This window comes from Sander lucioperca, chromosome 20, assembly GCF_008315115.2.
Source record: "Sander lucioperca isolate FBNREF2018 chromosome 20, SLUC_FBN_1.2, whole genome shotgun sequence".
Lineage (NCBI taxonomy): Eukaryota > Metazoa > Chordata > Actinopteri > Perciformes > Percidae > Sander > Sander lucioperca.
Window position 1 is genome coordinate 29,557,221 of NC_050192.1, and position 12,566 is coordinate 29,569,786.

Below are 12,566 nucleotides of genomic sequence, written 5' to 3' on the forward strand. Positions count from 1 at the left end.
GAGATTCAGCAGACCTGACAGACTGAGGGAGAAGGTTGGAGCTAAAATGGCAACGGCACGATCACCTTTGGTCTTGTAGTTGGAGCGAGGAATGGATGAAAGACCAAGGTTCGAGGATCTAAGAGTGAGGAACAAGGAGCTCAGAAATGTAACGGGGGGGGGGGGGGAAGGTCATGTAATGCTTAGAAGGTAATCAACAGGATCTTATACTGTATTCTGAATTTTACCGGAAGCCAATGAAGGAATGCAAGGATAGGTGTGATATGAGAACAATGAATTGTTCTGGTTAATAGTCTGTCTTTTTGCACAAGCAATTTGCACATTAATTAACAAAAAACAATAAGCACTTTCTTCCACCTATGCTGCACCTGCACTTGCACTTTACATAATCATGTGCAGTGCGACTAAATTATTTTATAAAATGATTTTACTATTTTACTCTATTTTCAATCTTTTTACCGTCTTCATATTCTCTGATCCATGTTCTTAGTTTAATGTGTGTTTGTGTTTATGTTTGCACCCTAGAGTAGCACTTTTGGTTTGGTTGTTTGTACTTGCAATGACAAAGTCGATTCTGATTCTGAATTCAGAATTTTACTTTCAGCTCTTCTAACGGCGATTTGAAAACATGGTCATTTTGCAAAAAATGTATATTTTGAATGGTTGTGTGGTGAGAGATGTTTACAATCCAAATGAATGCATAGCGGCAAGTGAAAGACTGTGTTACAAGCAGACATGGGGGACTCGAGTCACATGACTTGACTCAAATTAGACTCGAGTCAAGTCATGTGAATTGAGACTGGCTACGGCTAGTAACTTCATAGATCCCTCTGCAACAAAAATAATAAAGTTTGGCTATAAGGATTACACATCTGACCAGACAAAGAAGAAACAAACGGCAGTTTGCAAGGTCTGCACTACAAAAAGTTTCGACTTCAAACACCACCACGTTGAATTTCATCAGACACTTCAAATCGGGAGAGATTCGGGTTCCAGTCCCCATATTCAGCTGAACCTAGCCTGGTTGACACCAGGCCCTTCTCAGTTGTAACTGAGAGTGGGTCTGGGAAAGGTTAATTGACAGTTAATTTCCAAAGGGGCGTCCCCAACGGACGCCGCTCAAATGCCTCTGGGTCCAACCAATCAGACCAATGATCCGGGTGACGCTGCTCTTCGGTAGCCGTCATGTTGAATGTAAACAAAAAGCTGCTCGCTGCTCGCCTTCGGTGCGCTATCGTCGTCGCGTAAATCCCGCCTCAATGGTTGTGATTGGTGTAAAGCCCACCTCAGCGGTTGTGATTGGTGCCTTGATTTCGGGGACATTGGAAATGGGTTTGAATGGGCTCTTCGCCAGACTGACTTGGAGAGCAAATCTCAAATTTGCCGGAAGTTCGTCAGGGTTTACCCAGGCTAAGCTGAACCACTATTTGGACGTGTTTGATGGATAGAACTCCCTTCAGTTTTGGGCCATGAATAAGCACACCCTCCCCTCTTTGTTCAAGGTGGCGGTAAGAGCGAATAAAACTAGGCACACACATACACACACAACACAAACTGCACTCTCTTTCTCTCTCTCTCTCGCTCTCTCTCTCACACTCACACACACACACACACACACACACACACACACACACACACACACGCAGACGCAGACCTAAGTATGTGAATAAAGCTAGGCACACATACACACACAACACACTGCACTCACACGCACATGCACACATTCACTCACCAATATTAATAACTTTTCACTCACTCTCTCAAACACGCACACATTCACTCACAAATACAATGACAAATATTAACATACTATCCATTCCATGTGATAAATACAATCAGTCAATCTTTCCAAATTACGCAAAGGTGGTGGGATTCAGCTACTCTTAAAGAAATGTTTTTTTCTTTAAGAGAAGGAAAGGTTAAAGGATGTGTTTCTGTCCAATAAAAGTGAGGCATGTTTGAAGAACATTATTTGATTTAGAAACTATTATACTTGAATTGTTTGAATGAATTTCATGATTTGATGTCATGTTTGAGGCATATTGAACAAATATGTATGTTGATTTATTGTTGGCCTAATATCAGTTTTAGGCTGTGCTTTTTTATCTGTATGAATTTAAACTGTTCAGATGTATGTGGCTTGGACACCATGTCTTTTGAATATTGAGTAAGAAAAAATGCAAATAAAACTCCAGCAGTTCATAACCATCTTTTAACCGTCTTTAGCTTGGAAACTTGGAAACTTGGAAACTTTTGTTGACTTGACTTGTGACTTGCTTGATGTTACGTGCCGTGTTTGGTTTTGTTTGCTGTGTTGTCTGCCTGTGTGTGTGAGATGCTCCTCAGGTGTGTGCTGGTGAGGTCACTCCTGCAGCTGCAGCTCATCAGCTGATCAGAGTGTGAGCAGAGAACTGCTGCTGTGAGAAGCTGTGAAAACCTGAATCGAGCCAGTAATCGTCTTACTTTTGGAGATTGCTTTCAGTTGTTTTGTGTTGTTTGTCCAATAAATTACCTTATTTACCGTTTGTCTAGACCTCCCGGGTTTATTATTTTAAATTGTTTGCGTCCTCTACCCCTAGACAAATTAGGGACGTAACTCTTTTTGGGGGCTCGTCCGGGATTTGCACGTTTTTCATTGTCTGTTGTGGTAAGTTATTCTGTTTGATATTTTTATATTGCCCTGTGTACTGCCTCCGTAGCTTTGCTAATGTGCGATTGTGAAACTGCTTCCTCAGTCTAGATAGGGTAGTGTCCAGCTGGGCCTAATCAGCCTTTCCTTCGGACACTAGTTTATTGTTTTGCCTTTTTTGTTTTCGGAGTCAATCCTGGGCGGAGATGTCGTTCTCCAAAGGGGGCTGGCGTTTCAGGGTTTTCGGCCGCTGATGTGTTGCCTGTAAGTTGCCTCTAGCCCGGCACGGCTTCAGAAGATCAACAGGGATTAGTGGTGGTTAGGCAGGTTCTGAGGAAGATTTGTTTCCTTGAGGCGAGGCTGGAGGCCTATTGTTTGGGCTTATTAATATCAAACATTAAACTTAGCATGTTCAGCGTGACTGTGCTTGTGTTATGGGTGATGGTGGCTTTTGAGTTAAGTACGTTTGTGTCTGGCCCGACTTTAGGTAAGTTTGATAAATGTACAAAGCAAGATCTGCATGAGATAGCAGAATATTACAGCATTTCTGTGTCAGTTTCCCTCCGAAAAGCTGAGCTAAAGGCTTTTGTGTTTACTGGTCTCATTAGGGAGTTTTCTCTTTGTCTGCACCTGTGAGCGGCCTTGATCTAGAGGTGAGTGCACCTGATGTGACAGATCAGCCTGTTGTGCCTGCCGGTTGTTCGACATGAGGGAGCCGAACGACAGCCGGTCACTTGGCCGCAGTTTGAACTCATGTCTGTTGATTCATCTCCGGGGTCTAAGCTGGATGCCAGGTTAAAGGTGCGGTTAATTCGTCTTCAGGTAGAGAAGGAGGAGAAAGATATTTTTAGCTCCGCAGAGAGTTAGAGTTGAGGAAGTTGGAGGTGGAGGCGGAGACTGCTTTAAAGATGCATCAGATGGAAATACAGGTGGGTTTGGAAGTTGCCCATAGTATTACCACTGCTGGCGCGCATTCTCAGCGCAACAAGCACATTTCGCTGGTGCTTGTTTTCCGCGAGTCAGAGGTAGAGGCTTACTTGGGTGCATTTGAGCGTATTGCTGCTGCTTTACAGTGGCCTAAGGACGTGTGGGGGCTATCTTGTTGCAGTGTAAGTTGGTGGGTAAGGCTCAAGAGGCCTGCTCCTCTTTGTCTGTGGAGGACAGGCTCACTTATGATAAAGTTAAAGGTGCCATTTTGCAGGCATATGAGTTAGTGCCTGAGGCCTACAGACAGCGTTTCCGCAGTCTTAGGAAAGCACAGAGCCAGTCATATGTTGACTTTGCGCGGGAGAAAGGGATCCTTTTTGACAGGTGGTGTGCAGCATGTAAGGTTGCCGATCTGTCTTCTTTGCGTGAGCTGATGTTGTTGGAGGAGCTTAAAAACTGCGTACCTGAGTGTACTACTGTGTATTTAAACGAGCAGAAAGTTTCCACCCTGCAGCAAGCTGCCACTCTTGTTGACGAGTTTACGCTCACGCATAAGGACGTTTTTAATAAACGTGATACTTCTCCACGTGAAGCTCCCCAAAAATCAGATCTTCCATCGTGTTACGACAGCGCTCCCTCACGTCCTAGGTCTGATAAACTAAGCTTCTTCTGCCTAAAGTCCGGTTACTTGGTGGGTAATTGTGACGCTTGGAAGTGGAAGCAGCAGGGGTCGTTTCAGAAACCACCTAAGGGTGTGGGATTGATTAAAACTTCTCCCAGAGTCCAGTCCTTAGAGTTTCTAACTCATGAAGTGCATGATGACTGTTTTAAACCGTTCATCTTTAATGGTTTTGTGTCTCTTTCAGGTAAATCTGAGGATCAGCGTCCAGTGAGAATACTGCGAGACACGGCTTGTTCGCAGTCACTGATCCTGTCTGACGTTCTGCCGCTAGGTCTCAGCTCAAGTGTGAGTGCAGTTGTAAGGGGCATTGAAATGGGTTTTGTGCCGGCACCGCTGCATCAGATTCATGTACAGTCTGGCCTAGTGACCGGATTCCCTGTTGATGGCGTTGACTTTATCATGGGGAATGATATTGCAGGAGGGAAAGTGCATCCTGTTCCTGAAGTTGTGTGCATCCCCATTCCTGAGTCAGAAAGCGATGAGCTAGCCATAAAACATCCTCATGTGTTTTTAGCTAGTGTGAATACTAGAGCGCAGGGTCGTAAGCAGGCCCGAGAGGTTAACTTCTGACTGACTTGTCTTGTTTTTGTAAAACTTGCAGTAATTGCATGATGGTAGGTAAGCCTAATCAGCCTGTACCCCCTGGTCCGCTGCGGCCTGTCCCCGCAGTTGGTGAGCCCTTTGAGCACGTTCTGGTCGAATGTGTGGGTCCATTGCCCACAGCCAAGTCTGGGAATCAGTTTTCTGGTTGTGTAGTCCTGTGGTTCCTTTTGGGTGGAATGCTTAGTGCGACCATGCCTTTTAACTCTGCCAAGTCTCTCCTCTGTAGTGCTCCTGTGCTGGCTGTGCCTGACATTACTCGACCTTTCCAGCTTGAGGTGGATGCCAGTGCCACTGGAGCTGGTGCGGTGTTGTTGCAGGATAGTGATGGGGATGTGTGTCATCCTGTTTGTTTCTTTTCCACCAAGTTCAAACGTCATCAGCTAAACTACTCAACCATCGAGAAAGAGACCTTAGCCATGCTCCTTGCCCTACAGCACTTTGAAGTATATGTAGGATGCAGTTCATTTCCAGTCACTGTATACACTGACCATAACCCGCTTGTCTTTTTAGCCCAGATGTACAACAGCAATCAGCGCTTGATGCGCTGGGCACTCCTGGCCCAGGGTTACAACATGTGCATTAAACACAAGAAGGGAGCTGACAACATTGTGGCTGACGTGCTGTCCCGTGGGTGAGACTACTTTGAAAAACATAAGTGAGATTCTGGTTAGACTAGTGGGTCAGTATGGTGACGTGAAACTGATGGTGAACCTTTTTAGTGATGTATTCATTTGTGATGACGTGCATATGGAGGAGGGGTTTCCTCTTATGGGAGGGGGTGTTACGTGTGTGTGTGTGTGTGTGTGTGTGTGTGTGTGTGATGTCACTCCTGCAGCTGCAGCTCATCAGCTGATCAGGGAAGGTGTTAAATGGTTGTGCCAAGCCAGAGTGAAGCTTCAGTGGAAGCCAGCAGAGTGATCAGAGAAGTGCTGCCGTGAGAAGCTGTGAAAACCTGAATCGAGCCAGTGACAAAGCGCCAGTAATTGTCTTCCTTTTGGAGATTGCTTTCAGTTTTTGTGTTGAGTTTGTCCAATAAATTACCTTATTTACCGTTTGTCTAGACCTCCCGGGTTTATTATTTTAAATTGTTTGCGTCCTCCACCCCTAGACAAATTAGGGACGTAACACTTGACCAAAGCTATGACTTTACTTGACTTGCTTGATTGTCACAAAAAATGACTTGGACTTGCTTGAGACTTGAAGGTTAAGACTTGAGACTTGCTTGTGACTTGCCCATGTGTGACTTACTCCCATCTCTGGTTACAAGTGTGATGACATTTGTACTAAGAGTTGTGAAATTATACCACATAGTTGCAACAATTGTACCAAAGCGGTAAAAAAAACTGTAGCTTACTGATAATCCATATTTAGCATCAGAAACCGTTATTTGGACCAATGAATTATAAGGCTATGTAAGAGAGAGTAATAGGGGAGACCAAGTTGGTTGGCACACTTTTCAATCTGATGCATTTCTTTGGCTTAGTCTGTTAAAATATTCTGTGTGTGTGTGTGCGTGTGTGGTTTCCCTGTTATTTCATGGTTATGTTTTACCCATGTTCTTTCTGTGTTCTGTTTTGTTTTCCTAGTTCCATCCTTGTGTATGTTTTCATGCTTCAGTTTCCTGTTTTACTTTGTAGTGTGTGTTTCTCCTGTGTCATGTCTTGTTTTACTTCCTGCCTTGTGTGTTTTCCCGCCTTTGTGATTGTCTGCCCTGCCCTGATGTGTTCCACCTGTTCATCAGCCCTCATGTCACCTGTCCCTCGTTACCTCGTGTATTTAGTTTCTGTGCTTTCTTTGTCTGTTGTCCGACCGTTTGTCATTCCCTTAGTCGCTCCATGTGTAGATTTGATCTTGCCAATTTTCAAAACTTCATACAGTCTGTATTACCAACATGCAACTTGGCTAAACAGTTAACCTCACTTTTAAAACTCCCTCAAACCACCAAAACACATAATTCATGTCTCAAAATAATCTCTGTGGACCAAGACACTCACAACACCCCTCACTCAGAAAACAAACATGTCAATCATAAAAAAAGACATTTGGTCAGATACTGATTTGGTGACACTAATCTTAAAACTGTGGGGATTGTTAAGATCTTCTGTGCTGCTGGGTTGAAGATGTGTATGAAGCATCAAAGTTTCACCAAAAGATACACTTACTGTAATACCATTTTATATTAAATTCCTTCAAAGTCTTCACTAGATATGAGTCTGGACAGACATAGATGTAAACTGCAACAGACTAGCGAAGCTATAAAACTGCAAGTTGGTTTCCATATAACCTAGGAACAGTTAGTCAATTAAACAAAGAAAATACAGTGATAAAATCAACAGTCAACATCAACAATAAATAAATAAATAAAAGCATGTGACACACAGGTTGACTTCATCATTGTTGATCTCCAAAACCACTTCCAAAGAAAGCAACCAGAAAACCAGGAACATTCAATACAGGTAAGACTCTAAATTCCACTTCCACCGTCACCATCTTGGTATTTTAGAGCCAGAAGTGACCATATTTGGACAAAAGAGCAGAGAAGGGGAGGATGACGCAACTAAGACAGTGTTGTGTATGGGTTGAATGGCGCTGCACTAAGCTAAACGCTAAAGAGGGTAAGTCGCCGATTTCAACCCTTCTGAAGCGAGTCATGCAGTGGAGATTTAACGGCTCCAGGTACTGGAGCCATTCACAAATCTGGTTGAAAATCTGCAGACTTTCTCCAAAGTCACCAGCTAACGCTATCTATCTAGCTTGGTTGGCAAACTCTGAACAAGACCTTTTAGGTTCCAATTAACTTTGATGAAGTTAATACATACAATGAGAGGGTCAAAGTTTAAGATATAACACGGACAACACCCAAAAACAAATTCAGTTATTTTAATGTCTCCAGTGTTAGCATGGTTAGCATTGCTAAGCCTTTGTCCTGATTGACAGGTCCTAAAGCATCCCCTGCTTTATCGTCTATTTTAAAATAAATGGGACCATCATTTACTAAATGAACATCATGCTGTATTGAAGAAGAGTTGAAACTATAAACTTATTATGAAAATGTTTAGTGATGTAATAATTCAAGTGAGAAGTAGGCTAATTTTCTCATAGACTTCTATGGAAATTGACTTCTTTTTGGAGCCAGTGGAGTCACTCCCTGCTTGAAATAAGATAGGATGCAGCTTTAAGGAGCCTCAGGCCGGTTACACACTGCCTGTGTGGTATGAGCGTGGCGTTTCTGTTGCGTGTCAGCTGCGTGGATTTTTCTATGTCTTTACACACCAGAAATGTGTCTGACGTGGCGCTGCTGCTGCTGCTGCTTGTCTGTACACATGTATGTTTGCCATTGTTAAAATTAAATACCATGTTAAACATAAATATATACTGATTTGATTACAGCAAAGACAACGTCGGCAGTATTGACGGCAAAATAGGCTATAGAATATTTCGTTCTGTATTGACAGGTGCAATATTAGAAAATCGATTTTTTTATTACATTTATATCTGCATTTATATCAAAACCTAGAGACTTTCTTTTTACCAGAATTTTTCAAATCTGCCACAACTACCCTGCAATCAGACTATTTGGCTCAGTGTCAGCATCTCTGAATTCTGGCTTTTATTGCAGCAACTGTAAAAAATGATATGTGAACTCTTCAGAGCAGCAGTAATCTACAGCTTGGCCCTGTGCTGAGCCAGATGACGTGCAGTACGGCTGCAACACAGCCTGTCTCTAATGAGATTCTGAAATAATACTATACAGCCACCAGCCAAATGATTCAACAGCGTGTGTGTGTGTGTGTGTGTGTGTGTGTGTAAAAAAAATGTCTATGGGCATGAGTTATAATTGTATTGTTTTGAATGCATGTGTGTATGCTAACTCTTGTGTAATCATTCTGATGATAAAATAGCCAGCATTAACAACATGGGAGCATGGCGTGACCTTTAAACAATAGCTGGGGAGAGGCCATCATGCATCTCAAGCAGATTGCTCAGGACTTAATTGCCTGGGCTGGGACTCTCATTAGCCTCTTTGTGCCTCTCACGTAATCGTTGATTGTGTACTGGAGACTTGCAGTGAAGATCACTCAAAACAGAAAAATACTTAAGGTGCGCAATTATATTCACCTTATGTATGCTTCCTCTATGCAATATTATTAGGAAACACTCAATTAACTTTCACTGTTATGCGGATGATATCCAATTAGATTATCAACTAGAGTCTAGACCAGGGGTCTCAAACTCGCGGCCCGGGGGCCAATTGAGGCCCGCGGGCTGATATTTTGTGGCCCCCCTACTTGACATCAAAGTTTAGTGTCAGTGCAGCCTGCGCGTTGTTCTGAAACGCACCTTTTTGCGGAGTCGTTGCGTGTGCCGTGCTTGCCACGCTTTTATTTTATTTGTTTAGCACTTACGGGCTACCATAGCTAGTCTCGTGACTGCGCCGTTTGTTGTCAACGGTTGTCAAGCTAGCCAACCGTGAAGTACCTGGGGAAGTATCAACGTTAGTCACTTGGTTGAAACGTGTTCCAGAGTGACGGAAAATATATGCCATCACCCAGTTCCAGTCATGTCTCTCTCAAAACGTGCCGTGAAGAGAAAGGTTGGCGATGAGCACAGGCAATTTCAGTGAAAGTGGGAGACGGAATATTTTTTCTATTGAGCACAGGAGCACCCCTACATGTCTCATATGCACAGAGAAAGTTGCGGTGTACAAGGAATATGACATCAGACGTCATTACTCAACTAGACATGCTGAGGAGTATACAAAATACCAGGGAGATGAGAGAAAGAACCGGGTCTTAAAAAATGTCTATTGAGGCAACAAGATTTATTTAAGAAAGCAAACAAAGAATACTTTTGTTGAATACTTGACGCGGCCCAGCCTGACCCACACTCTGCCTCGAACGGCCCCCAGGTAAATTGAGTTTGAGACCCCTGGTCTAGACCTACTCTATCTGTAAAGCGTCTTGAGATAACTCTTGTTATGCGTCTCCACTTTCTACCACTGTACAAAAGTGAAGCAAAAATTTAACGGATATGGGTGATGCCATCTTGTAATGTTTGGAGCCAGAGTCTGCACAGTAGCGATCGGGCAGTGGAGTCGCGGTAAATTCTGCCCATATATTCGCACGACCAATCACTGTTGTCAATCATGACATTTTACTTCTTTTTTAGAGAATCAAATAAACATAAAGAACAGAACTACCTTATCTTTGGCAAAAAATTATTTGACTTTGGCGCCTGGGTAGCTCACCTGGTAGAGCGTGCACCCGTATACAGAGGCTCAGTCCTTGCTGCAGTGGCCACGGGTTCGGTTCCAACCTCCGCCTCTTTGCTGCATGTCATTCACAATGTCTTCCCTTCGATGTCTAAAGCTGTCCTTGTCCTGGTCCTGTCAGAAATAAAGGCCTAAAAATGCCACAAAGAAAATCCTTAAACAAAATTTGATGTGTACTTTGTTTTTTTAGTGTGGCCCCCATCCTCTAACATGGAGGGGGATGGGACTCATGACTACACTGCAGCCAGCCACCAGGGGGCGATCCAGATGTTTTGGCTTTACACACAGTCTATGCATCTGAGTATGAATTTCTTAAGTTTTTTTATGTAAAGCTGCACCAATCAATATTTTTATATCAAATGACTGCGTCAAATGTGAAAGATGTTACTTGTAATGAGAATTATCACCTACTCTTCAGAGCTATTAGCTTCTTTTAAAGTGCTCATTGTGTTATCTTTTTTGTGCACGTTATAGGTTTACAAAGTGAAACCCAAAGGGACTTACCATCTCCAACAGAAAACACTGTTCACAAACTGCTCCAAACAGGTCTATTGTAGTCCAGCCTTTACTTCCGTGAAAAACGTGCGTCACTTTGTATAATGCTCGCTGCTAGCGTGGCACGCCCTCATACTCTGCTTCTGACTGGGTAGTTGTCCTTACCTAGCTACTACGCATGTGAGATGCCTCACTCTGTAGCTAAAACGGAGAGCTCAACACACAGGGTGAAAAGAGGAGCTGCAGCAATGTGCAGTGCAACAAAAATATGGTGTTTTTTGAAAATTAAACCATGTAAACCTATTTTGATATAACCTCTAAATACAATTATGAACCTGAAAATGAGCATAAATTGAGCATTTTAACACATTTCCTTCATTTCCAGCAGCAGGGAGATTCTTTGAGGGTTAGGGTTAGAGACAAGCTGGTGAGTACAAAATCCATATTCCCATGGAATAAGTATCACCTGGGGACCTTGTGTGATTTAGATATTACCCCCCCACATCTGAGTTTCTTGTGGCGCATTAGCACGGGACAAGCAAAGCCTGCTTTTACTCAAATTTACTGACATATCTGTACCCCGAGAGTTGGCTACCCGGCGGCACGCGGAGCACAGCCAGGGTGAGGCCGTATCATCACCCACACAGCATCACCGTCAGCCCTCTGACGAAGCTGCGGGGAGCGCGTCGACTTGGGGAAGGAGGTCTCCATTCAGCAGTGGTTCAGACTAGGTTGGTCATAAAAGGCGGTGTCCGAAGCCCCTGCGATCCCATATGCGTCTTCGTGAGAGGGATAAAAAGGCGCACAATAAACATAAACCTTGACAAAAAAAAAAAATCATACGACCCCGCCAAATCACAGACATGTCGATTCTCACGGAACTCATTATCACAAGAACTCTGCATTCAGTGATATGGTAGGTAATTTGTGGGGGAAATTTTTACTTAAAAAAATTACAGACATGGCTGATTCACACAGGATTAAGATCACAGACATCCTCCGTAATTATTAGAAATTACTAGAGGTCACCAGGTAATACTAGTCCCTTGCGAATAGGGCTCAAGCCATATTTTCCCTATAATTGGCGGGCACCAAAACAGAGCTTACACTAAAGTGAATATAGAACTTAAATTCATCAGTTAGACACAAACTCAACCTGAAAATGATAGTGTTGCGCCATATCTGCAGAATGTTTAAATAGGCAACTGTTTGCCAACACTTAGCCAGAACAACTTCCTAAAGCTTGTTCTGCCAATCCCAAATGGCCAACAAATACTGTATATGAATGTTGGATTAAACATCAACAACATGGCACATCCCCAACACAAAAAAGGGTAGCAGAGTCCTTCGGGTCACCGGGACCCGAAGGACAACAAGGGTTAATATAGAAGCCTGGGTTCAGGGGGGCTGCTAGCCAGCAGGAGTTCAGGGAGGCTGCTAGCCAGCCGGGGTTCACGGGGGCTGCTAGCCAGCTAGGGTTCAAGGGGGCTGCTAGCCAGCCGGGACTCTGGGGGGCTGCTAGTCAGCCGGGACTCTAGGGGCTCAGGTACACAGGTCAGCACGGGAGCACTGGCCAGCTCAGGAACGCTGGCCAGCTTGGGGACGCTGGATAGCTCAGGAACACTGGTCAGCTCTGGAGCACTGGTCAGCTCTGGAGCTCTGGTCAGCTCTACCAACAAGTGTACCGGGCTTTTGACTGGTAGCCAAGGTGTTAACAGGCAGGCTGGTGGGTGAGTTATTGGAAATGGCTTGTAAAAAATACTCTAGCCCCTTCTTAAATTCCTCCAGCTGGGGAACGAAGTGACTCACCCAAGGTCTCTCCAACAACCAATGCCGCTGTATGACAAGTCTCTCCAAGATAGGGGAATACTGGTCTGGATCAGAGTAAAAAGACTCTCCACAGTCTGACCGAACTCCAACACCTTCTCCTTGAACAAACGCCTCTCTGTTGGGTCCAT

The 12,566-nt window shown here is 43.9% G+C and overlaps 1 long non-coding RNA gene across 1 annotated transcript; it reads left to right on the forward strand.

Moving 5' to 3' along the window:
• Nucleotides 1-382: 382 nt before the first annotated feature.
• LOC118494025 lies at nt 383-12,004 on the forward strand. Its single transcript, XR_004896110.1, has 3 exons — nt 383-393; nt 6,479-6,483; nt 11,950-12,004. It is a non-coding gene; the product is annotated as an uncharacterized LOC118494025 (long non-coding RNA).
• Nucleotides 12,005-12,566: the final 562 nt, after the last annotated feature.